The sequence below is a fragment of the Macrobrachium nipponense genome, chromosome 35 (genome assembly GCF_015104395.2).
Source record: "Macrobrachium nipponense isolate FS-2020 chromosome 35, ASM1510439v2, whole genome shotgun sequence".
Classification (NCBI taxonomy): domain Eukaryota; kingdom Metazoa; phylum Arthropoda; class Malacostraca; order Decapoda; family Palaemonidae; genus Macrobrachium; species Macrobrachium nipponense.
The window spans coordinates 33545316-33570315 of NC_061096.1; positions in this window are offsets into that span (position 1 = coordinate 33545316).

A 25000-nucleotide genomic window follows, 5' to 3' on the forward strand; every position below is an offset into this window, starting at 1 on the left:
AAGTAATATTTATTCGGACGACTGTAATTAACCCCCAGAGGCCAGTACTAAACACAGCGAAATCCATTGGACGCCCCAATCCCTAGTGGATGTCGTATCCGCGGTTACGTTTCTTGTAGGGTAATTTTAAAGAATAGTTCCGCACGGACTACAAGGAACGTAACCGCGGATACGACATCCACTAGGGATTGGGGCGTCCAATGGATTTCGCCGTGTTTAGTACTGGCCTCTGGGGGTTAATTACAGTCGTCCGAATAAATATTACTTTAAATTCTTGTTCAGTAAGTTAAATAACGTAGGAAAACGTCAACTGCCATAGTCTACTTTACCGCGGAAAGAGGACTTAGAATTACCATTAATTAAAACCGAAGACTTTAGAACTCTTAACAAAGCAACTGATAAAAGACACGAAACACCAGTCTCATGTGGTTCATCGCAAATTGAAGAACCGACCCTTGGGACTCCTGAATTAAAAGTCATAAATCAATTCACTTCGATTGTGGTCGAGTAGTTAAAGCAAAGGTTAGCCTCTCCCCATCAAAAGATGTCTCGTGCGCGCGTTCGAATCCTAACGCGGGAATCAAGGAAATTTCTTGGAGTGATTATGCCTAATCATTCTCCAAAAGTTGCTAAATAGAATAAATAAAAAAAAACCAAGCCGAGCGTGAGGAAAACCACGCCCTTGTATCCTTTATTCTTCTTTTTCCATTTGCGAAAGAACCGAGCACCATTTATCCTCGTTTTTCATGCAGCTTCGCCTATTATTGGTCGGTGATGAACGGGCGCCGGGTATAATTTCCTTCGCATTGAAAACAATGGCCGGCGTTGCCGTGGAATCGCTGGTGGGAAAAGGCTCCTTTACGTATCAAACACCCTCCTTTAAAAGATCATATCTTGTACCTGCTTGCAAAGGACAATGTTTGGCGCCACGCACTGACGCTCAAGCCTTGAAGAGTTTGCGACTAATTCTGTATCTTGAAGAAAAGTGGTATTGTTCTCTCTGTTTCCTTTTGTTCTTTAAGATTCACGCGACCTCGGGTGTTACAGCAATGCTAATTACCAATGCATGATAACAGGACCGTTAGTAAATCGATTGTTTTTGAGAATTTCTTTTTTATTCTGCATATTTTTTCCAGTACGACCGCACTTCACACTCTGATTCATATTGTCTCCTTCCCGAAAATGAATAAGGAATAAGATACAATACGGCATTCTGTCATGTTTTAGGGACTAATATTAGGAATACTACCAGGATGCTTCTTGGTTTCACCAACGCCAGGCAGACTTTAAAAAAAACAACTAGAGAATGCGCCGAAGTTTCTTCAGCGCAATCGAGTTTTCTGTACAACGTATAATGCTGTGATGTATGACCGGCAGCGTTTCAGTAGCTCACCAGATAAGGAAAAGAGGTCTGTTGGATGTGACGTCATGACGTCATGACGTCGACCCTGGTGGTCCGAGGCTGGCGAGGGCTACTCACTCTCAAGGGTCCTTCCCGTAAATCACTTGGACATGAGTTTCTTTGGTGGTTCAATTGTTTTATTTTGGAACTGGACCATAAAACTCACTATATGGCATAATGAGGTAGCGTGCCATACATACATCGTGGTTCCTTTATTGTCTCTCGGTGGTCTCCTTTCGTCCCATGTTTCCGGAAAGTGCTGCCAGATGTACGATACATGGCTAACTTTAACCTTAGATAAAAAAAAAAAAAAAAAAAATGTAACCTACGGACGTTAGAAGGTTGCAATTTGGTATGTTTGATGTCTGGAGGGTGATTATAAAAAATACTAATTTGCACCCCTGTACTCTCGCTAGTTTTTTTAGATCTGAGGACGGACGGACAGACAAAGCCGGCACAAGTTTTACAGAGAACTAAAAACGGAAATGTCAAAGAAGAGATACAGAAGAAAGAAGTGAAATTCAGGATTTAATGCAAAAGAAACTCGCCTTCCGTTTCTTATTTATTCGTCAACTTTTATTCACTTACCTACTTATTATCTATTCGTCTGATGGTTATTTTAATATATATGTTACAAAATAAAGTTCCTGGTAATATGTATTCACCGGTAGTCCTTTTCATCTGTTTCTTTGAGCTTTCCTTTCCTAATAATAATAATAATAACAATAATAATAACAATTTACACGTCCTTAAAAAACTTGATGCTAATGCTGACGAGAATACTGAAACACGACTAGAGAAGACTCTATACGAATTAAATGCTGTAGAAACAGCTGCTGTTTTCAATAATAATAATAATAATAATAATAATAATAATAATAATAATAATAATAAAACCCTCAATCCCTCGATTTCCGGTTAGTTTTGGACACGTATATGTAACTATACTATCACAGCTTCAACAGACAATCGCTAAACCTCAAATCTGCCTCAATGTGGTCTGCCATTGGTGGGTTAGAATCGCGCTTGGGAAGGTTCCCGTTTCATAATCTCCACGTTTTCGGGGGTACAGTACTACGCTAGAGGTTGCGAATCCGGGGGTACAGTAATACGTCGAGAAGTCAAGAGGTTTTTCTTATTAATATGAAAAAGGAAAATAGATACACAAGGCCGCCACGAGTAGTTGATTTAAATACAGTAGCATTTACACTCATCCACGTACCTATTAGGCTCGACCGTCTCCCACAGAAAGCTCACTTTGTCATTCGTGAAACTGATCAATTTGCTAAGAACAACATAACATTTTCTTTGTCAACCCTTAAATTTACTTTTCTATGTCAATTTCCTTAGAAAATATCTCCCACAAAAAATTCCCTTTGCCATTCGTGGAACTTACTTTTCTATGTCAATTTCCTGCAAATAATATCTCCCCTAGAACATTCCCTTTGCCATTCATGCAAATTACTTTTCTAAATAAATTTCCTATGAATAATAAATTCCTAGAAAATTCCCTTTGCCATCCTTGGAACTTACTTTTCTATATCAATGTCCTAGGAATAATATCTCCCCTAGAAAATTCACTTTGTCCGTGATGAAAGTAAATTACCTATATCAACAGCCATTCTCGTACAGCGGCTTTGAGACAAATAGTCAAAGAAACCGCTCCACCGTTGAGATGTCACGTACGGCAGTTTTGCGTACAAGGATAACTTAATGACTGCAATTTAAGTCAGATGCCTAAAACTGTTGCTCAAAACAACCCTCCTAGTCCATTACCGCCCCCCACCCTGCAATTATGTGTTTAGCCCTTGAAAAGTCAGGCTCGTATTTTGTGATTTTGCAATCTAGGAAGACTAAGACAAGAAAAGTATAACTTCTTTCTTCGTACTTTCATTTTTGACATTCCGCTGAACGCTGAGGTCTCTTCGTTCGTCAGGAAGCTTTTCAACGCAAAAAAGTGAAATAGCTTCTTTAAAATACTTATAAGATTAATTATCAATCTGGGGGTGGGGGGAGGCGGAACTGGGTCTAAAACTTGAATACCTTCCAAGAATGACTGTTTAGTGGCGAGTAAAATAAAAGCATTCATAAGAATATTATAATAAAAGACAAACTACATCCAACAAGCGCAACGAAATACAGCAGCTGTGGCGACTACTCTCCCATTACCCTACTCTCTAGAGGAAGTATGCAATTCCATTTCTTTGAAGTTTCTCGGCCTTATCAAAAGCGTCTGGCAATTACTCAATATTTACGCGAGAGAGAGGGAATTTTTCTTGGAGTCAAACGGCGAAGTGACCTTGTGACTGACTTGCGAGGAATGACGCCAACGGAAAAAGGAAGGCCGGTTATTGGATCTTTTCTACTGATATCACTGACGCTGCGCACCAACCTCTGGACTTCCTTTGGGGCTTGTCTTCCGGAAAATTGCACAAAGATACATTCACAGATAAGATATGAGTTGAAGGAGTCAAAATTCCTGCTCTTAAGTTAAGCATATCTTAGTTTGACCAGACCACTGAGCTGATTAACATTGGCCCGAAGAATGAGATATTTTCTACGTGGCTAAGAACCAATTGGTCACCTAGCAACGGGACCTACAGCTTAGTGTGCGATCCGAACCACATTATATCGAGAAATTAAAATTTATCACCAGAAATAAATACCTCTGATTCCACGTTGGCCGAGCAGAGAATCGAACTTCGAATTGGTAGTCGAGCGCGAATACCACTCGTCCAACGAGGAATTATTTAAGTCCTGCTCTAAAGCACAGAAACAGATGGAGGATTTGAAGAAGAATCGACATTTCCAAACGCTCCAGTTTAGAGCTTGCAATACAAACAACCAGCGGCAAATTCAATTCAGAAAACAGAGAAAAATGTCCACCAACCCACCAACCCCCCAAGTGAAAAGGGGAACAGCAGAAACGCCTAAAGCGTTCTCCGTCTGGCCTTAGCGCTGACCCATACTGAAAATAAACAGACAACACAATGTATCACACCACGGAAGGTCCTGTATTAAATAAAATAAAACCTGAACGAAATAATAATGCCGGTTATTTGGCCGATGCTTTCCTTACTGCATTCCCTTCAGCGCCTTAAGAGTCTAGGAGAGTCCACGAGACTAAAGAAAGTCACGTCCGCCATTTTGCTCGTGCTGACGTAAAGGGCAACAAGACCTTGGCAATGCCGGCCGCCATTTTATTTTTTCCCCTAGGATTTTTCCCTCTTCTATTTTTTTTCTTTCGATGGTTAGATATACAGATTGTTAGGTATTCCCAAAACATGGGTGTATAAATAGGTGTACTTTTCAGAGTGCAAGTTGTCGCTGGAACAATGCTTCCCCAGAAAAAAAAAAGGTGGATACAATCTCCTTGATGGTGAAAGCTAAAAGGGGAACTTGATCTGCAAAAACAAAGGTTGTACCAGATATCTGTTTCCGCCCATTTCTTTTCCGAGTGCATGTGGTTCATTACTTTTTCGCCTCTTCGGTTGGCTTTCGAGAACCCAAACAACTTAGATATGCTGAAACTTTAGGTACCGATAGGAGCCTTCCTTGACTTGACTCTCTCTCTCTCTCTCTCTGTATAAAGAATCCATCACATTATGAAACTAGTCACGGGAAGCAGGGAGGTAGTTAATTACGACTATAATAATGATTTACGCCAGGGGTTTTTAACATTGGGTCTCCATACCCCTTGGGGGTACGAGACCCACATGCGGGTGGTATGGAACTTGATATCTGAATATTCGTATATATTTGATTTTAATGTGTCAATGTGTACATGGGTACATTTTGAAAATAAATAACTATATAAAAATTATAAATGGTTTTGATGTTCTTGTTTTATGTTCTATTCCTAGCTATTCATACGTAAAGTATGTATTAAATTTAGATACGCATTACTAAAGTATGTATTGAAATAAGTGTATTAAATTGTATTGTTAACACACAAGACTTGAGCGGGTATGGAACCATATTGGGCAATCCATTAGGGGTCTAGTGTCATCAAAAGGTTAAGAACCCCTGATTCCTGATTTATATACACATTGGTGACGATTGCAAATTTGTCCAATCAGCAGTCGTACTTTAAAGGGTTTTTCATAAAAAACTTGGCGTGGTGGAATAGTGCATAGCTCATACCAGCCTTCTGGTGTCATCCATATGCGTGTTTGCACATTTCAAATAATAAAAATAGCACTACCATTCGCTTTCTTTGAGCTGTAGTCCTACCCTTACCGATTCTGCCTTAAGTTGAAACGATAACATCCGCCAAATCACCTCCAAATATATTAAATATATCTGATGGAGCTTCTCTCCATCCATCCATAGCTATGTCATAGATGGCACTTTCTCTTAAAAAGGACTTTCTCTTGATCTTGAAAAGCATCTCATTTCCCTCAGTCCTGGGATCTGTTCATTGTCCTCAAGGGATCTGATGTCCTGAGCGCCGACTTTTGGTCTTACTTCTTCAACAGGACACAAGATTTCCGCAAAAACTAAAAGGAATAATATCGTTTATGGAAGCGACTTCATGTAATAACAGAAACATCATGCTAGCGGGAGAAATGAATGTAAGATAATGCAAAAATAAAAATAAAAGAAAATACAAGTAGAAATAAATAAAAAAAAGTTTCTACGGGTTTAGTCTCTAATTAGTCCAAAAGATTAGAATTAATTCGTAAACACTTAACGTCTTAAAATTATAGCCGATCACGTGATTGCCAAAACATTCCATAAATTCAACCAAATTATATAATATATATATATATATATATATATATATATATATAAAACGCACCGAAGTTTCTTCGGAGCAATCGAGTGTTCTGTACAGCGTACAATGCTGTAAAAAACCATCACCTATGTTGACCAGCAGCAACCCAGTTGCTTACCAGATGCAGCAGAGTGAGGGTACGGCCCATGGCCTCGGAAAGCGCTGCCAGATGCACGATCCATGGCTAAATTTAACCTTAAATAAAATTAAAACTTCTGAGGTTAGAGGGTTGCAATTTGGTATGTTTGATGATTGGATGGTGGATGATCAAAATACCAATTTACAGCCCTCTAGTGTTTTACATCCAAGCACGGACGGGCAGACAAAGCTGGCACAGTTTTTTTTTTTTTTTTTTTTTTTTTTACAGAAAACTAAAATGGAACGACCTGATCATTTTCTTTTTAGCCATCCCAATCCTGACAAGTGAATATAAAAAATCACAAATTACTGGATCATATAAAATACGTCTCGACTGTGATCAATCTTATACGGCTTCCAGAGCAAATCTCTGATCTCAGAGAATAAGTCAACATTAACATTCCCTACAAGAAACATTTAAGAGCACTGAAAGAGATTAATTAGCCTGTGTCAGCGGTTACGTAATGTCGACCTCAAGATTTTTCAAGTTTACTGACCTGCATATATATATATATATATATATATATATATATATATATATATATATATATATATATATATATATATATATATATATATTTATATATATATATATATATATATATATATATATATATATATATATATATATATATATATATTATATATATTTATATATAAAACCAAGGTGCACGCAGGTGAAAACCAAGGGATGCATCAAATCAGGCGTTGACCAAGGAAACAGGCCAGTCTACACATTTCTTTATTCCGACGTTTCGTAATAACATTTATTACATCTTCTGGGAATCTGTCTATTAATTATTATGGTAAAATTATAAAACAATCTTAAATCTACTAAAAAAAATTTTAAAACCCGTAAAACGACTAAAATTGACTAGTGCTTCAAATATACCACCAAACAAAAGAGAGAGGGAGAGAGAGAAAGAGAGAGACGAGAATGAGAGAGAGCGAGAGAGAGAGAGAGAGAGAGAGAGAGAGACTATAATTATTTCTTGAGTTTCTGAGTAGTTTACCCACAGCAAACAGTCAGAAATCTCAACTCACACAAAGCTGTCTATAAGAAAAATAAGCAGAACACACATGTACACTATGTATAAGAACACCTCAGGGCAAGATTGCGTTGTTCAAGGGCAGGAGATATATATACGATATATATATATATATATATATATATATATATATATATATATATACATAACACATATATATATATATTATATATTTATATGTATATATATATATATATATATATATATATATATATATATATATATATATACACACACACACACAACGCGGAAGGGCTTTCCATTCCTGGAAAATAAACGAACCAGGCGCGAAATCAAATTAAAATTTCTTATTGGTGGCAGCAGATGGCCCAACGCATTTGTCCTGATAAGGTCCGTGTTCGTGACACACGACGTTCACGCTCCGTGTTGAGTTTCCTGATGACATCACCTAAGCTTGCCTCACAGAGCTTTCCAAATGTACTAATGACGTTTGGACATGCGACAGAGCGCTCTCTCTATCTCTCTCATTCGGTTTGCGTGCTGGCAAGAGGTCAACGAGGAGAGATCCATCAGGTCTTCCTGTCAACGTTTTCTTTGTTCATTATTATTATTATTATTATTATTTTTTTTTTGCTCTATCACAGTCCTCCAATTCGACTGGGTGGTATTTATAGTGTGGGGTTCCGGGTTGCATCCTGCCTCCTTAGGAGTCCATCACTTTTCTTACTATGTGCGCCGTTTCTAGGATCATACTCTTCTGCATGAGTCCTGGAGCTACTTCAGCCTCTAGTTTTTCTAGATTCCTTTTCAGGGATCTTGGGATCGTGCCAAGTGCTCCTATGATTATGGGTACGATTTCCACTGGCATATCCCATATCCTTCTTATTTCTATTTTCAGATCTTGATACTTATCCATTTTTCCCCTCTCTTTCTCTTCAATTCTGGTGTCCCATGGTATTGCGACATCAATGAGTGATACTTTCTTCTTGACTTTGTCAATCAACGTCACGTCTGGTCTGTTTGCACGTATCACCCTATCCGTTCTGATACCATAGTCCCAGAGGATCTTTGCCTGATCGTTTTCTATCACTCCCTCAGGTTGGTGCTCGTACCACTTATTACTGCAAGGGCTGATGTTTCTTGCACAGGCTCCAGTGGAGGGCTTTTGCCACTGAATCATGCCTCTTTTTGTACTGGTTCTGTGCAAGTCTGGCTGGGCATTCGCTTGCTATGTGGTTTATGGTTTCATTTTTCGTATTGCACTTCCTACATATGGGAGAGATGTTATTTCCGTCTATCGTTTTTTGAACATATCTGGTTCTTAGGGCCTGATCTTGTGCCGCTGTTATCATTCCTTCAGTTTCCTTCTTTAGCTCTCCCCTCTGTAGCCATTGCCATGTGTCATCGCTGGCTAGTTCTTTAGTCTGTCTCATGTATTGTCCGTGCATTGGTTTGTTGTGCCAGTCCTCTGTTCTGTCTGTCATTCTCCTGTCTCTGTATATTTCTGGGTCTTCGTCTACTTTTATTAGACCTTCTTCCCATGCACAATCTTTAGCCACTCGTCTTCACTGGTTTTCAGATATTGCCCAGTGCTCTTTGTTCTCGATGTTGACGCAGTCCTCTATACTTAGTAGTCCTCTCCCTCCTTCCTTTCGTGTTATGTATAGTCTGTCCGTATTTGCTCTTGGGTGTAGTGCTTTGTGTATTGTCATATGTTTCCTGGTTTTCTTATCTATGCTGCGGAGTTCTGCCTTCGTCCATTCCACTATTCCTGCGCTGTATCTGATTACTGGCACTGCCCATGTGTTTATGGCTTTTATCATATTTCCGGCGTTGAGTTTTGACTTGAGTATCGCCTTGAGTCTCTGCATATATTCTTTCCTGATCGTGTCCTTCATCTCTTGGTGTTTTATATCCCCTCCTTCCATTATTCCCAGGTATTTGTATCCTGTCTCATCTATGTGTTTGATGTTGCTCCCATCTGGTAGCTTTATCCCTTCAGTTCTCGTTACTTTGCCCATTTGTATGTTGACTAAGGCGCATTTTTCTATTCCAAACTCCATCCTGATGTCCCCAGATACAATCCTTACAGTCTGGATTAGGGTATCTATTTCCTTGATGCTCTTACCATACAGCTTGATGTCGTCCATGAACATCAGATGGTTGATTCTTTGCCTCTTTTCTTGAGTTGGTACCCAGCATCCATCTTCTGTAGTACATTTGTCGTAGGAATCATGGCTACTACGAAGAGTAGTGGGGACAGTGAGTCGCCCTGGAAGATCCCTCTCCTGATATTAACCTTTACTAGTCTTATTCCAGAGCTTGTAAGTATTGTATTCCAGTTGCGCATTGTATTTTTGAGGAAGCTGATGGTGTTTTCGTCTGTCCCATATATTTTCAGGCATTCTATTATCCATGTGTGTGGTATCATGTCGAAGGCTTTCTTATAGTCTATCCATGCCATGCTTAGGTTGGTTTTCCTTCTCCTACTGTTCTTCATTACCATTTTGTCTATCATGAGCTGGTCTTTTGTGCCCCTACACTTCCTTCTGCAGCCTTTCTGTTGGTGGGGGATGGTGTTTGTCTCCTCTAGGTAGTTGTATAGCCTTTCACTGATGATACCTGTTAGTAACTTCCACATTATTGGTAGGCAGGTGATAGGCCTGTAGTTACTGGCTATATTTCCCTTACTCTTGTCTTTTTGTACTAAGGATGTTCTTCCTGTGGTCATCCATTTGGGTGCATGGTGATTTGAGATACAATGCTGGAGTTGTTCTGCTATTCGTGGGTGTAGGGCTTGAAGTTTTTTGAGCCAGTATCCATGGGACTTCAATCGGGACCTGGGGCTTTCCAGTTGGGCATTTTCTTTAGTTGGTGTCTGACTGTGTCTGTCGTGATCTCTGTGAATCTTTGTTTTATTCTCCCTGTTTCTTCTTCCTTGACTTCCTGGAGCCATGTTACATGTTTGTTGTGTGATACCGGATTGCTTCATATGTTTTCCCAGAGTCTCTTACTTGGTTCGGCTTCAGGGATTTCTGGGTGGTTGTCTTCCCCTCTTAGTTGGCTGTATAGTCTTTTCTGGTTGGTTCCGAATAGTTTGTTCTGTTAGTATCTCTTATTCCTGTTCATGTACCGTTGGATCTTATGTCCTTTGACCTTAAGCCTCTGTTTTACATCTTCTATTGTGTTGTTTAGTCCCCTCTGCTGTACTTTGTATTTTTCGTTCAGTTCCTCCCTTGTTTTCTTGCTTCTTAGCCTTTTTTCTGCCATCTCTTTCAGTTTACTCAAGTCAGATCTCATCACCATGATTTGCTTTTCCAGGCGCCTTTTCCAAGGAGGTTGCTGTTTTGGTTTTGTTGGGTTGGTTGTACTGGTGGTGTTGGTGTTTTCCAAGGAGGTTGCTGTTTTGGTTTCTGTTGGGTTGGTTGTACTGGTGGTGTTGGTGTTCGAATCCCCATCAGTTCTGCTACTAATCTTGCTCCTGCATATGCCAAGTTATTTGTTTCTGTGATACTGGTGGTGTTTATTATGCCCATTATTTCATTGACCTCACTTGTTTTCTCCCTTAATTTTTTGGTGTTGTAGGCTTTCATGGAGGGGATCTTTGTTCTCTCTGTATCTGGCTCCATCCATTATTATTATTATTATTATTATTATTATTATTATTATTATTATTATTATTATTATTATTATTATTATTATTGCAATACCAAATATCACAATTACTTGGTGTCAACTGCGAGCACTGGAACTTCGTTAGATGAATAGATCAATAAGAATTAGAATTGGGATATAAAATTTAGGGTAAAGGCCAAGCGCTGTATCCTATGCGGTCATGAGTCGAGTCGAATAGAAAATTTAGGCCAAAGGCCAAGCACTGGTACCTATGAGGTCATTCGGCACTGAAATGGAAATTGACAGTAAAAGACTTGAAAGGTGTAACAAGAGGAAAACCTCGCAGTTGCACAATGAATCAAGTGTTAAGAGAGGGTGGAAAGTAAGATGAAGAAAGAGAATATGAAAGGATGTAAAGTAAGAAGAAAGTCGAATAATAAAATGAATCCCTTCAAAAACTCTTTCTTAAGCAGAATTTGGACAGTTAAAATTTCAACAGATAAAATCTGTTAAAATTACCATATTAAATAAATATATTTTTAGTCATTTAGTTTAAAAAAAATAAATAAATAGATAAAACTTTACTGTAGACATTTAAAATAAATTTGTATGAATAAAATTATTTACATATATTATAATATATCTAATAACATTATTTATATGTGTTTTAATAGATCTATATCTGTTAAAAATTTAAAAATCTTGCAAATATTTGAGTCGTCATCTCCTAGAATGTCTTGCATTCTAGCAGATGATCCAAAGTATTTAAGTCTAATATGTGAATACTTAGAGCATTCAATTAACATGTGTTTCACAGTTACTCTGGTTTGACAGGTATCACATTCTGGAGGTGGCTGATTTGACATAAGAAAGCCATGGGTTAACCTAGTGTGCCCATTACGCAGCCTACACAAAGCGACCTCATGGTTTCTCTGCTTCTGTAAAGAATTTTTAAAGGGAATGATAGTGGTCTTTACCACTCTAAGTTTGTTATTTTCAAGTGATAACCATTGGTCTTCCCAGATTTTATCTAAAATAAACCTAAAATATTTTTTGAAGTCCTTATAATATGTTTTGTACATTTTATTTCTATCATTTAGTGCTGCTTCCTTTGCCTTTTTATCTGCATTCCAACATGGCCTGGTGTCCAGCACAAGGATATCTTGATATTTCGAAGGCTTAAAAAAAGGAATATTTTCTTGTATTGCTCTAATAGCGGGGTGATGATGATTAAAAGAATCTATTGCTTGAATAGCACTTTCCGAATCACTATATAGGACAGTTCATGAAACACCAAAGGTCGCACTGATCTACCTTTTCAGTGCAGAGCTTTTTCTGAGCCTCCTGCAAAGGGGTTGAAATAAAGGTGCATCATTCCTATAGCGACGGAAGTGGGTTCCCAAGTCTAAATTTGGCTACGTGCACAATAATGACATCCGCAGTCAAGGTTTTCGAGTTAAGTGGCGAGGCAGAAATTTATGCAGCAGATAAGCGTTGAACATTTTAGTTGAACGTTTGGGATGCATGGCACGTTGACTTCATTGCTCGCATGCAAAATCTCTGCTTGGCGGAAATCCGCTTGCTTGCTTGACTTCGTCCTGTCCTTCGTTTACCTTTCTTCTAAATCTATTCCTGACATTCCTTACACCTTTGTTTTAATGCGCCCAGATTTCGATTAAGATTTGTTGGATTGTGGAAGAGCAGCCTCCACTGGAAGTCGTCCAGTTGGAACTTCTTCAGAAGTTCAAGCGAAGGTGCACGACTGACTTGACTGCCCTAATACTGCTCTCCTGGGATTTGAATGCGTTTTTATCTGTTGACTGTTTTTGTTCGTTTGGAATAAGTGGTGTCTCTCCTTTCTGCATTTCCCTTGACCTCCTCTTATTTCTTCCTAATGAACACCTTAGTATTCTTTGGAAGCTTCGATTTCAAGTCAGTGGCCCCTGTGGGCTTGTTCCATACGAATAGGTTTCATCTTCTGAATAATAATAATAATAATAATAATAATAATAATAATAATAATAATAATAATAATACAGCAGTACCAAAGTAAGTGATATACAGACTCAGTAAAGCGCAGTACAGCTGGAGTTGTAGCCTATGGAATTTTACGGTGAAATATGATTTTGTTTATGGTAGTAAACATAAAGAAGAAATAAAAAAAGGTAAAAGCTATAAAAATAACGGGAAAGATTTGGCTTGGAAGTTTGAGGGATTTTCAGTAAAAGCTGATGATCCAACATAAAATTATATCGAGACTGTAGATTCTGTAACTGACTTAATTAAGATGATTTTGCATCGTATATCCCACAACGACACAGGTCATCATTGTGTGAAATCCAAGAGGCAGCCTTTTATAGCCACTGTCCAGAACAACACGACCTATCTCCGACCTGACAAGAGTATCGTATCAGCCCTATTATTATTATTATTATTATTATTATTATTATTATTATATTATTATTATTATTATTATTATTATTATTTGTCTCTCTCACAGTCCTCCAATTCGACTGGTCGGAATTTATAGTGTGGGGTTCCGGGCTGCCTCCTGCCTCCTTAGGAGTCCATCACTTTTCTTAATATGTGCGCTGTTTCTAGGAGCACACTCTTCTGCATGAGTCCTGGAGCTACTTCAGCCTCTAGTTTTTCTAGATTCCTTTTCAGGGATCTTGGGATCGGGCCTAGTGTTCTTATGATTATGAGTACAATTTCCCACTGGCATATCCCATATCCTTCTTGTTTCTATTTTCAGGTCTTGATACTTATCCTTTTTTTCCTTTTCTTTCACTTCAACTTTGGTGTCCCATGGTATTGCGACATCAATGAGTGATACTTTCTTCTTGATTTTGTCAATTAACGTCGCGTCTGGTCTATTTGCACGTATCACCCTATCTTTTTGATACCATAGTCCCAAAGGATCTTTGCCTGATCGTTTTCTATCACTCTTTCAGGTTGGTGCTCGTATCACTTATCACTGCAAGGTAGCTGGTGTTTCTTGCACGGGCTCCAGTGGAGGGCTTTTGCCTCTGAATCATGCCTCTTTTTGTACTGGTTCTGTGCAAGTGCCGGACTTTCGCTTGCTATGTAGTGTTTATGGTCTCATTATTCATATTGCACTTCCTGCATATGGGAGAGATGTTATTTCCATCTGTTGTTCTTTGAACATATCTGGTTCTTAGGGCCTGATCTTGTGCCGCTGTTATCATTCCTTCAGTTTCCTTCTTGAGCTCTTCCCTCTGTAGCCATTTCTATGTTTCATCGTTGGCTAGTTCTTTAGTCTGTCTCATGTATTGTCCATGCATTGGTTTGTTGTGCCATTGCTCTGTTCTGTTTGTCATTCTCCTGTCTCTGTATATTTCTGGGTCTTCGTCTACTTTTATCAGTCCTTCTTCCCATGCCCTCTTGAGCCACTCGTCTTCACTGGTTTTCAGATATTGCCCCAGTGCTTTGTTCTCGATGTTGACGCAGTCCTCTATGCTTAGTCCCCTCCCTCCTTCCTTTCGTGACATGTATAGTCAGTCTGTATTTGCTCTTGGGTGTAATGTTTTGTGTAGTCATATGTTTCCTAGTTTTCTGGTCTATGCTGTGGAGTTCTGCCTTCGTCCATTCCAGTACTCCTGCGTTGTATCTGATTACTGGTATTGCCCATGTGTTTATGGCTTTTATCATATTTCTGGTGTTGAGTATTGACTTGATTACCGCCTTATGTGTTATTCTTTCCTGATCGTGTCTTTCATCTCTTGGTGTTTTATATCCCCTCCTTCCATTATTCCCAGGTATCTGAATCCAGTCTCATCTATGTGTTTGATGTTGCTCCCATCTGATAGCTTTCTCCCTTCAGTCCTTGTCACTTTGCCCTTTTGTATGTTGACTAGGGCACATTTTTCTATTAGAAAATCCATCCTAATGTCCCCAGATACAATCCTTACAGTCTGGATTAGGGTATCTATTTCCTTGATGCTCTTACCATACAGCTTGATGTCGTCCATGAACATCAGACGGTTAATTCTGTTGCCTCTTTTCTTTTTTCTTGAGTTGGTACCCAGCATCCATCTTCTGCAGTACTTTCGTCATGGGAATCATGGCTACTGCGAGAAGTAGTGGGGACAGTGAGTTGCCCTGGAAGATCCTTTCTCCTGATATTAACCTCTGCTAGTCTTATTTCAGAGCTTGTAAGTATTTTATTCCAGTTGCGCATTGTATTTTTGAGGAAGCTGATGGTGTTTTCGTCTGTCCCATATATTTTCAGGCATTCTATTATCCATGTGTGTGGTATCATGTCGAAGGCTTTTTTATAGTCTATCCATGCCATGATTAGGTTGGTTTTCCTTCTCCTACTGATCTTCATCACCATTTTGTCTATCAGGATCTAGTCCTTTGTGCCCCTACACTTCCTTCTGCAGCCTTTCTGTTGGTGGAGGATGGTGTTTGTATCCTCTAGGTAGTTGTACAGCTTTCACTGTTAATGGTGGTTTGTGATACAATGCTGGAGTTGTTCTGCTATTCGTGGGTGTAGGGCCTTGAAGTTTTTGAGCCAGTATCCATGGACTTCATCGGGACCTGGAGATTTCCAGTTGGGCATTTTCTTTAGTTGGTGTTTGATTGTGTCTGTCGTGATCTCAGTGAATCTTTGTTCTATACTTCCTGTTTCTTCTGCCTTGAATTCCTGGAGCCACGTTGCATGTTTGTTGTGTGATACTGGATTGCTCCATATGTTTTTCCAGTCTCTTACTTGGTTCGGCTTCAGGGATTTCTGGGTGGTTGTCTTCCCCTCTTAGTTGGCTGTATAGTCTTTTCTGGTTGGTTCCGAATAGTTTGTTCTGTTAGTATCTCTTATTCCTGTTCATGTACCGTTGGATCTTATGTGCTTTGGTCTCAAGCCTCTGTTTTACATCTTCTATTGTGTTGTTTAGTCCCCTCTGCTGTACTTTGTATTTCTCGTTCAGTTCCTCCCTTGTTTTCTTGCTTCTTAGCCTTTTTTCTGCCATCTCTTTCAGTTTACTCAAGTCAGATCTTATCACCATGATCTGTTTTTCCAGGCGCCTTTTCCAAAGCAGTTTGGTTTCTGTTGGGTTGGTTGTGCTGGTGGTGTTGGTGTTCGTATCACCATCAGTTCTGCTACTAGTCTTGCTCCATCATATGCCAGGTTATTTGTTTCTGTGATACATTATTATTATTATTATTATTATTATTCAGAAGGTGAACCCTATTCATAAGGAACACCCCACAGGGGCCATTGACTTGAAATTCAAGCTTTCAAAGAATAAGGTGCTCATTAGGAAGTACGAGGAGGTAGAGGGAAATACAGAAAGAAGAGATCTTACTTTTTCAAAACGAATAAAGAAATAAATGAACAAATTTAGGGTAGTAATGCACTGTTCCAAATCCCGACTCTCAAGCACAATCTGATGCTTTTTTACTTCGTAAACTATCTGAGGAGGAGGAGGAGGAGGAGGAGGAGGAGGAGGAGGAGGAGGAGGAGGAGGAGGAGGAGTTATTCTTACGTCCAGCAGAAACGGCTACTACGAGAAACCATCAGTAAAACACAGCCATAAAATTGAGGGACGGCATATTATAATAGGGTCTCATCTCGAGACGTTCCTGTTAATAGTGCGCCTGAACATCAAAAGTGACGGGAAATTCCTATTTTATTCTAATAAGAAACACTGCATCCTCTATACAACAGGTAAATTACTATGCTCATTCCTTTTATAAGATCTGAGACTGCTGAAGGTTACCGACATGTAAAAAGAGAATTAGCTAAAAGTTATTGGGCTTTTCTGGATTTCTGAATACTAATGTCAAGAAGTTACTTAAACGCTCAAGGATTCCTCAATATCAATATGGGGGAAAAAACTCAATTTAAATTTTTTTTTTTCCTATGCAACGTACAACTTATAATCTTCAGGATCATGACGCCAGAAATGACGTGAAATCTAAAATTGAGGCTTGAATCAGTCAGCAAAAAACATAGAGAGCTTTGAAGGGTCTAATCAGCAACTCCCTATCAAAGACAATCAAGCGTGAAGCCATTTTACATCATTAGACCGCTCCAACAAGCAAATGTCGAGACCCTTTACCATAAATGCATTCTTCCTGACCGAGGTAAGTTCCAACAATCTTGGGGAAGATCCTGCAAGCGACTGGAGAGACGCACCAAATGGAACTCTAACCAGACTCTAGACCTTCCCCGAACAAAACCGGGACGCCATATCTTAAAAACTAACCATAGAATAGTCTTGGAAATAATATCATCATGTTTCCCACACCCAATTACCTTGTTTGCCATTAGGGTATGGTATAAAAATTAGCTGGTGTAATACTAGCATGCACCTCGGGAATTTGCTGACCACAGGTGTAATACTAGCATACACCTCGGGAATTTGCTGACCGCTGGTGTAATACTAGCATGCACCTCGAGAATTTGCTGACCGCTGGTGCAATACTAGCATACATCTCGGGAATTTGCTGACCGCTGGTGCAATACTAGCATGCAACTCGGGAATTTGCTAACTGCTGGTGTTAATAACTAGCATAAGATCTCGGGGAAACTTGGTTGACCGCTTGGTGCAATTAACTAGCATACCACCTCAGGGATTTGCTTGACCGCTTGGTGGGCAATACTAGCATACATCTCTCGAACTTGTTGACCGCTGATGTAATACTAGCATACACCTCGGGAATTTGCTGACCGCTGATGTTAATTACTAGGCATAACACCCTTAGGGAAGTTTGCTGACCACCCTGGTGTTAATACTAGCATACACCTAGGGAATTTGCTGACCGCATGGTGCACTGGGTGGGCGATGCGTGGATATGTTTCAGGTGATTGGCAACCATGTACATCCCTATTGGGGAAAATAGGAAGTCAATTTGACTGTTAAAACCCAGTCAGAAAAAGTGGGGTCAGGTTAATAACGAGTTATCTGCATCATCTTTTTTTTTTTTTATCAATATACAATTTATGAATATTATACATATCTTTCCAATCACAATGGTATGGAAATGAAAATTTGATTGCATTTAATATGATTTCATTTAAACATGATATATATATTATATATATATTATATATATTATTATATATATATATATTATATATATAATAACTACATATAATATATTATATTAATATATATTATATATATAAATATTATATATATATAATTATATATATATATTATATTATATTATATTATAGATGATAATCCTACAAGTGGCACCCCATAATGGAAGATTTCTAGATCCGCCACTGATCCGATAAGCAGTGGCCAACTGTGGGAGTGCTTTGTGAGGGCGATTAGCGAGCGAGAGAAGGGCGGCATCTGGCAACCGACCCCTTAATTGAGGGTGGGGGTCACCCGGTGGGAAAAGAAAGGAAGAGGAAGAAAGAAGAAGAAGAAGAAGAAAGAAGGGCGGTTTGAATCACAGTCGAAGGTCTTTAATACCTCGGAGAGAAAACCCCGAAGATGAATAACAGGTGGATGAACTAGCGATTTCAATGACAGTTGAATGAGATGAGTGACAGACGGAAGAACTTTCAGCAAAACCACAGAGGACAAAGCGTTTTAGATTCCGAGTTACATAACAACCTCGCAGGTAATTGAGCCAATTAAAAAGACATTAGGATACCATAACGAAGACATGCGTGGGAGTACGGGAGTATTCCGTGATAGTTAAGTCAGCTCTCGGAGAATGGGACTGGATAACTGGAAGAATCCGGATAGCTCCGGATATCATCAAAGATGCAAAGACCATAATCAGATACTATTATTATATTATTATATAATATATATATATAATATATATATATATACTATAGATATATATATAGTATCTATATATATTATATTAATATATAATATAATTATATATATATATAATATATATATATATATATATATATAGTATATGTATATATAAATATAATATATATTATATATATATATATTATATATTATTATATATATAATATATATTATATATATATTATATATATAATTCATATATATGTATACACACACACACACACACACACACACACATATATATATATATATATATATATATATATATATATATATATATATCTAGGAATGATCAAGAGACTATTACGTGTGAAAGGCAAGACCGCTGCCAACTAATCTATTTTCTGTTTCAGACGTGATAGTTTCTTGATCATTTCTAATATATATATATATATATATATATATATATATATAATATATATACACACTAATGATCATTTACTGAAACAAAGCAGTGTTTTATTATTACACCCTGGTGGGCTCCCTCCCTTGAACACGCCACTGTTATCAGTCAAATTCCCGTGTATTGAATATTACACGACATCGTACCTCGAAGATTCTACTCTCCATGAATGATGAGGTAGGAATCTTGACGCGTGTACAAGACTCATCGGGGTAAAAGTGACGATTAATCAGAATGTACAAAATAGGAAAATCTGGACAACCGACCATTCATTATCCTGCTAGGCACACGAGACAGGGCATTGCCACTCAGATGATTGCCACGAGGATCATTTCCCATGTGGGAAAATTGCCACGGGGAGCACTGCCACTGGGTACAGCCAGTTACAAAAGCGGTGTCGCCCCGCCAGGCCTGGCTCAGAGTGATCATGCCCTTCTTACCCTGAAAGTGGCCCACCTTCAAACAATCGATGCATATTTAGAGTAGTTCGGATGGGAGGAGGAGCGAAATTACGGTAATCAGGTGAAGAAATGCAATAATAAATGAAATATATATGGACATAGAGAGAGAGAGAGAGAGTACAGGAACGGTAACGAAAGAATGGCATACTGTGTATGGAGAGAGAGAGAGAGAGAGAGAGAGAGAGAGAGAGAGAGAGAGAGAGAGAGAGAGAGAACTTTTATTCCCGTTTAGTTATTAATCTGATGTATATATTTAAGACCGTCTGCTTTAATAAATATGTTATCGTATGTATTTTGGAAAATAATTATGAAATCCTATCACATCGTATTGTTTTCAATCGTTATCATATTGTCTATATAAAAAGCCTTAATTGTTGGAACTGACTATTCATATTACTATTATTATTCAGATGGTAATATCCTCCATTTCATTATCCTATAAGCATCTGTATATTCTTTCTCTCTCTATCACTCTCTCTCTCTTCATCTGTCCTTCTGACCTCCGTCTTATATCACCTGGATCCACTACTTGAATTATGGTAAACGCTTGATATGTTATTTGGATGTGACCAAGGATCACAAAACCATAAATGGCTACTTTACCAACTTGGGCTTGGCTACATCTATTTTTGCCCTATAATTACCCGTATTACCAATAATATACGAATCTGGTCACAAAGATGTTACACACCAGGTTTTGTTGCCGTGGGTTGTATGATTCATCAAAGCATCAATTTTGCAAGGATAATATTTTATTATTCTATGCTAAGAACACATTACTGGGTATACTAATCTAGTACAGGATTTGGATGTTATTATATTGCATGAAAAAATAAATAACATGGGTAACGGGTAACAATTCAATTGAATTCATTACATGAATATTTTATTGCATGTAAAAATAAAAATAAACTATACTTAATGTGCAACTTCATACACCTCACGAGTATGAATACGTATATCTACATAACAAATTAATGACCTCGTTGATAGCGGGTCCAACGACCGCGGGCGTCTATTACCTCGTTCAGGCGGGTTGGCATGGAGGCTACGAGGCGTTCCCAAATGTTTGGTCTGTGTCGCACGGATTCCCATACCTCTCTCACTCATCGGTCAATAGCATTGCATGTCAGTTATGGTTCCATTTTGATTTCTTGTTTCATTATCCCCCATAGATTTTCTATGAGGTTGATATCACAGCCTTTGGCAGGCCAGTCCATTACCTGAATTTCAGGGTGCCTCCTGTACCACTCGGTCACAATGTGGGTGGTGTGTATGGGGCTATTGTCCTGGATAAAGATAATGGGTTCGTTGTCAGGGATTGCCATGGCTCTTACTGTTGGCAGCATCACCTCTTGTAGAAGTAATACATATTCCTTGGCATTCAACTTGCCGTTCACCCTTACTAGTTCCCCTGGGCCGTGACTCGACATCCAGCCCGAGTAATTAACTCCAACCCTGCCGCTCCTGGCTCTATCATGAATGTTGCTAGCATCATATCTAGTGCTGATGCGTCGCCAAACATGCCTTGCTGTGGCCTCCACCGACGTAAAGTAAGTTTCGTCACTAAAGACATTTTTCCAATAATCGGAATCGTCAACGAGATGTTGCAGAGCAAAGCCCAGACGAGCGTCACGGTGCCATTCCTTTAGCTCTCCATTGAAAGCCGGAACATGACAACCGATCCCATGCTCCCTCAGGCGACGTCTGGTTGTCTGTGGAGTGCACGGGAGATGCAATTCTTGCTTGATGGTTACCGCTGCTTTCTTGGGGTTTGCTCTGGATGCTGCAATGATTTGTTCGTCGTGTTGTCGTGTTGTTACACGTGGTCGTCCTCTCCTTGGTCTATATGCCAATGTTCCCTCTTCCTGCCATCTTAATATCCACCTTTGGACTGTGCGCGTTGATACTCATATGCTGAATGCAATATCTCGTGTCGGAACACCACGCTACCACTCACCAATAATCCGCCCTCTTTGAGTTATATGCTCAACAGAGTTGACTTTGTTTGCCGCCGCCATCCCTACAAACATTGCCATAGATAAGTATATAATATATAGTATATAATATATAGATTATAGTGCACAACACTATATGTTATAACAGTTATTCCAACCATATAGATAAACACAACGACTGCGACTAACACTTACCTAAGGGTAGATAATTGTAATTACTGAATAAACCTCAACAAAGGCTGCAAACACACAACTGTCAAGGCCACGAGCGTTATACAGATCGTGTATGGCTGTGTGGCACGTTACCTCGTAGGAAAACAAGGATTCTTAACGCAAACGATAGTAACAGTCATTAACCAGATATACGAAGACAATTTTTGCTCAGTTCGACACCAAATTTCTCTCATACATTTTCTTTTTCTTATTGTTTAAAAAATATCCACAATTATATATAAAAATATATTTCTATGTAAAAATATAAAACAAAGACTTTCGAACACCTGAACGGTGTTCCTCATCAGTGTGACGTTAAAATGTAACTTCAACCTCCTTCAAATATTACCAACTCTCTCCCACTTTGCTATCCAACCTCTTATCCTCCTTTCACTGTCATGATTTCTGGGAAGGAAAACCATTGCTGGGATTGGAATGATTTTCGAAACCAATTGTGGGAGCTGTGGTTGTCTAACCAAATACCCGAGTGTTTGGACCATAAGAATGTCAGTATCTTTTTATTGGCATGCGGAACTATCTCAGTACCAAAATTGGCCCTCGCATGATTAAAGTGGGAATGATTGTATTCCTGAAATGCTCTCAGTCCTATCAAGCAGGTTGACTTACACTTGAGCCACTCTAATCATGGTGGTACTACCATCCCTTTGGGGTAGGGTATGGAGTGGATATTCTGGAGTCAGCTCTCACTGGTGTGAAATTCATTTCATGGAAGGCTAATGAGGTTTCTTTTAAGGTGACAGGCAGTCTGAAAATTTTCTTCCTCTAAAATATTCCCCCCACCAACCCTACCCCATCCAAAAAAAAAAAAAAAAAAAAAAAAAAAAAAAAAATCTAATATTGATGATGTTTCCTCTACCCTTGGATCCTATGGCAAACCCCAGACACTTTTGACGACCTCTGCCAACATGAGTAAGGAAAACCCTGTTGACAACCTAGGCAATAAAAAGGGTCACTCCACCAATTAAGGATCACTCCACCAAGAAAAAAAAATTGGTACCAACCCACAAGGAAATTTAAAACACTATGGCGATAATATACTAATAGAAGCTGGCAATGAGACTCAAGCAGTATTATTAAATAATTTTACATCCTCTTCTTCGGATAATATTCTGAGTGTCTTTCCCCACTACACCCTCAACCATGCAAAGGGAATAATTTATTGTCGTGATCTCTGTGAGTTTTCAGAAGAGGCCATACTGAAGAGGTTCCCTCCTACTGTTAAAAAACTAATAGGAAATAGCAATGCTATCTTATTGGTGTTTTCCACACCATATCTTCCTTACTATATTAAAATTAGACACTTAAACATCCATGTCAAAAAATTTCACCCAAGGCCCATGCGGTGTTATAGGTGCTATGATTTCGGCCATGTCAGTGTCAGATGCACCAACGAGAAAAGATGTTTGAACTGCTCAGTTCCATGATCTCTCTTCTGAATGCATAAGAGAAAATTTATTTCCGTTGTTAGGTAGTTCATTCTCCGAACTCTAGACAATGTCTAGTTGAAACAGCTAATAATGAGCATATCACATTTGGAGCAGCCAGGAAAAAACTCTTGGGTAATAATAATACCAGAGGAACAACTTATTCAAGTATTTTATCCAGTCCACGTGATTCGACTGACGGTTCAAAAACGGTGCTTTCTTCCACAAGACCTAATTTGCAGAATCATAGCCTCTCCAACTGTTCTTCATCGAGTCACCCTGGACCATATTATTCTAGTACTAATACAGCTACGCCTCATTATTCATTTAAGCATAAGTATACCAATAGAATCAATGAAAATGCTAAAAGCAATGACACTCAAAAACCTAAAAATAGACAAGAAACTCTTACGCCAATACAAAACAGATTTGGGATACTCACCACTAAGGAGACTTCCAAAGAAAAAGAAAATCTCTCCGAAGTGGATATGGTTGATCTTGAACCCCCAAAATCTAACCCAGAGAGAATAAAAACGGTTCCTTGAAAATGCAACCCTTCCAAATTAAATTAAAAAATCTAATGAAGAAGAATGTTTGGGTGAACCTGAAGAGGTTTTTTCTAATGTTGTTATGGAGGAAGATTTGTTGGTTAAAGTACCAAATCGACTTGTTGAAGAAACAGATACATTGCCTCAACTCCAAGTCACTGAATCTGAATTCAATATAACAATTAGTGAAGCCATTAAAGATGTGTTAAAGGTCGAGGCCCATAAGAATCCTTCTGATACGCAAGTAATTGAAGAAAATCCAATTACCAATGCACCCATTGAAGAAATAAATCTTTCTCCAGTTATGGGCATAACTGGGAAATCAATGATTTCTCACAAAACAGCCAAGAATAAAACTACCCACAAAATCTCTTGCGAGTGCAATGATTGCTTCTTATCTGAAATTAATGATATTAAGAACATAAATATACACAAAATTAATAATGTAATCCATAACTTTGTGAAAAAAAAATAAAAACCAATATGGTAAACTAGAAACACACAATACTGGTTGTATGTGTTGATCATCTTATTAAGAAGCGTGCATCAGGCACTGTTTATCTTGAAAAATTTATAGAAAACCTAACCATCATCCAAATGATAATAAAGCAAATCATAATCAAAGTAAACATCAGGAAGTAATATTTAAAGAATCGAAACCTATAAATAAAGTAATGCTAGCGCATTTAAACAGAAACCTAACTGATTCATTAGGAAATGCGATATATATTCATAACAAAGTAACTTACGATGCCATGATAATTAAAACTTCAGTTTCAATTATCTTGAGTTAAATTACATCTGAATGATAACACCTTTAATATTTACAATATGTATAATCAACCTTCTTGCAACTATGATCTGTAAAATTTACCCAAAGATTTGCCAGATATGCAAGAGGATTTCATATTAACTGGAGACTTCAACGCCCGCAATCCCCTTTGGGACACGAACTGTGTTAGTAATGATACAAATGGTTCCAAGATTGAACAAATAATAAATGATCATAAATCTGTATGTTAAACGAGGGAGATATGAGCACTTGCTATTCAAAAACTCATGGAACATATTCATCAACAGATGTAACTCTGTTCCAACAATATTATTGATAGGTTTGAATGAAACGTCCTAGATGACCTATATGGTAGTGACCATTTCCCTATTTTGATAACCATGTTGGGACATACACCAAATACTCGTATTCAACGTTATAATACAA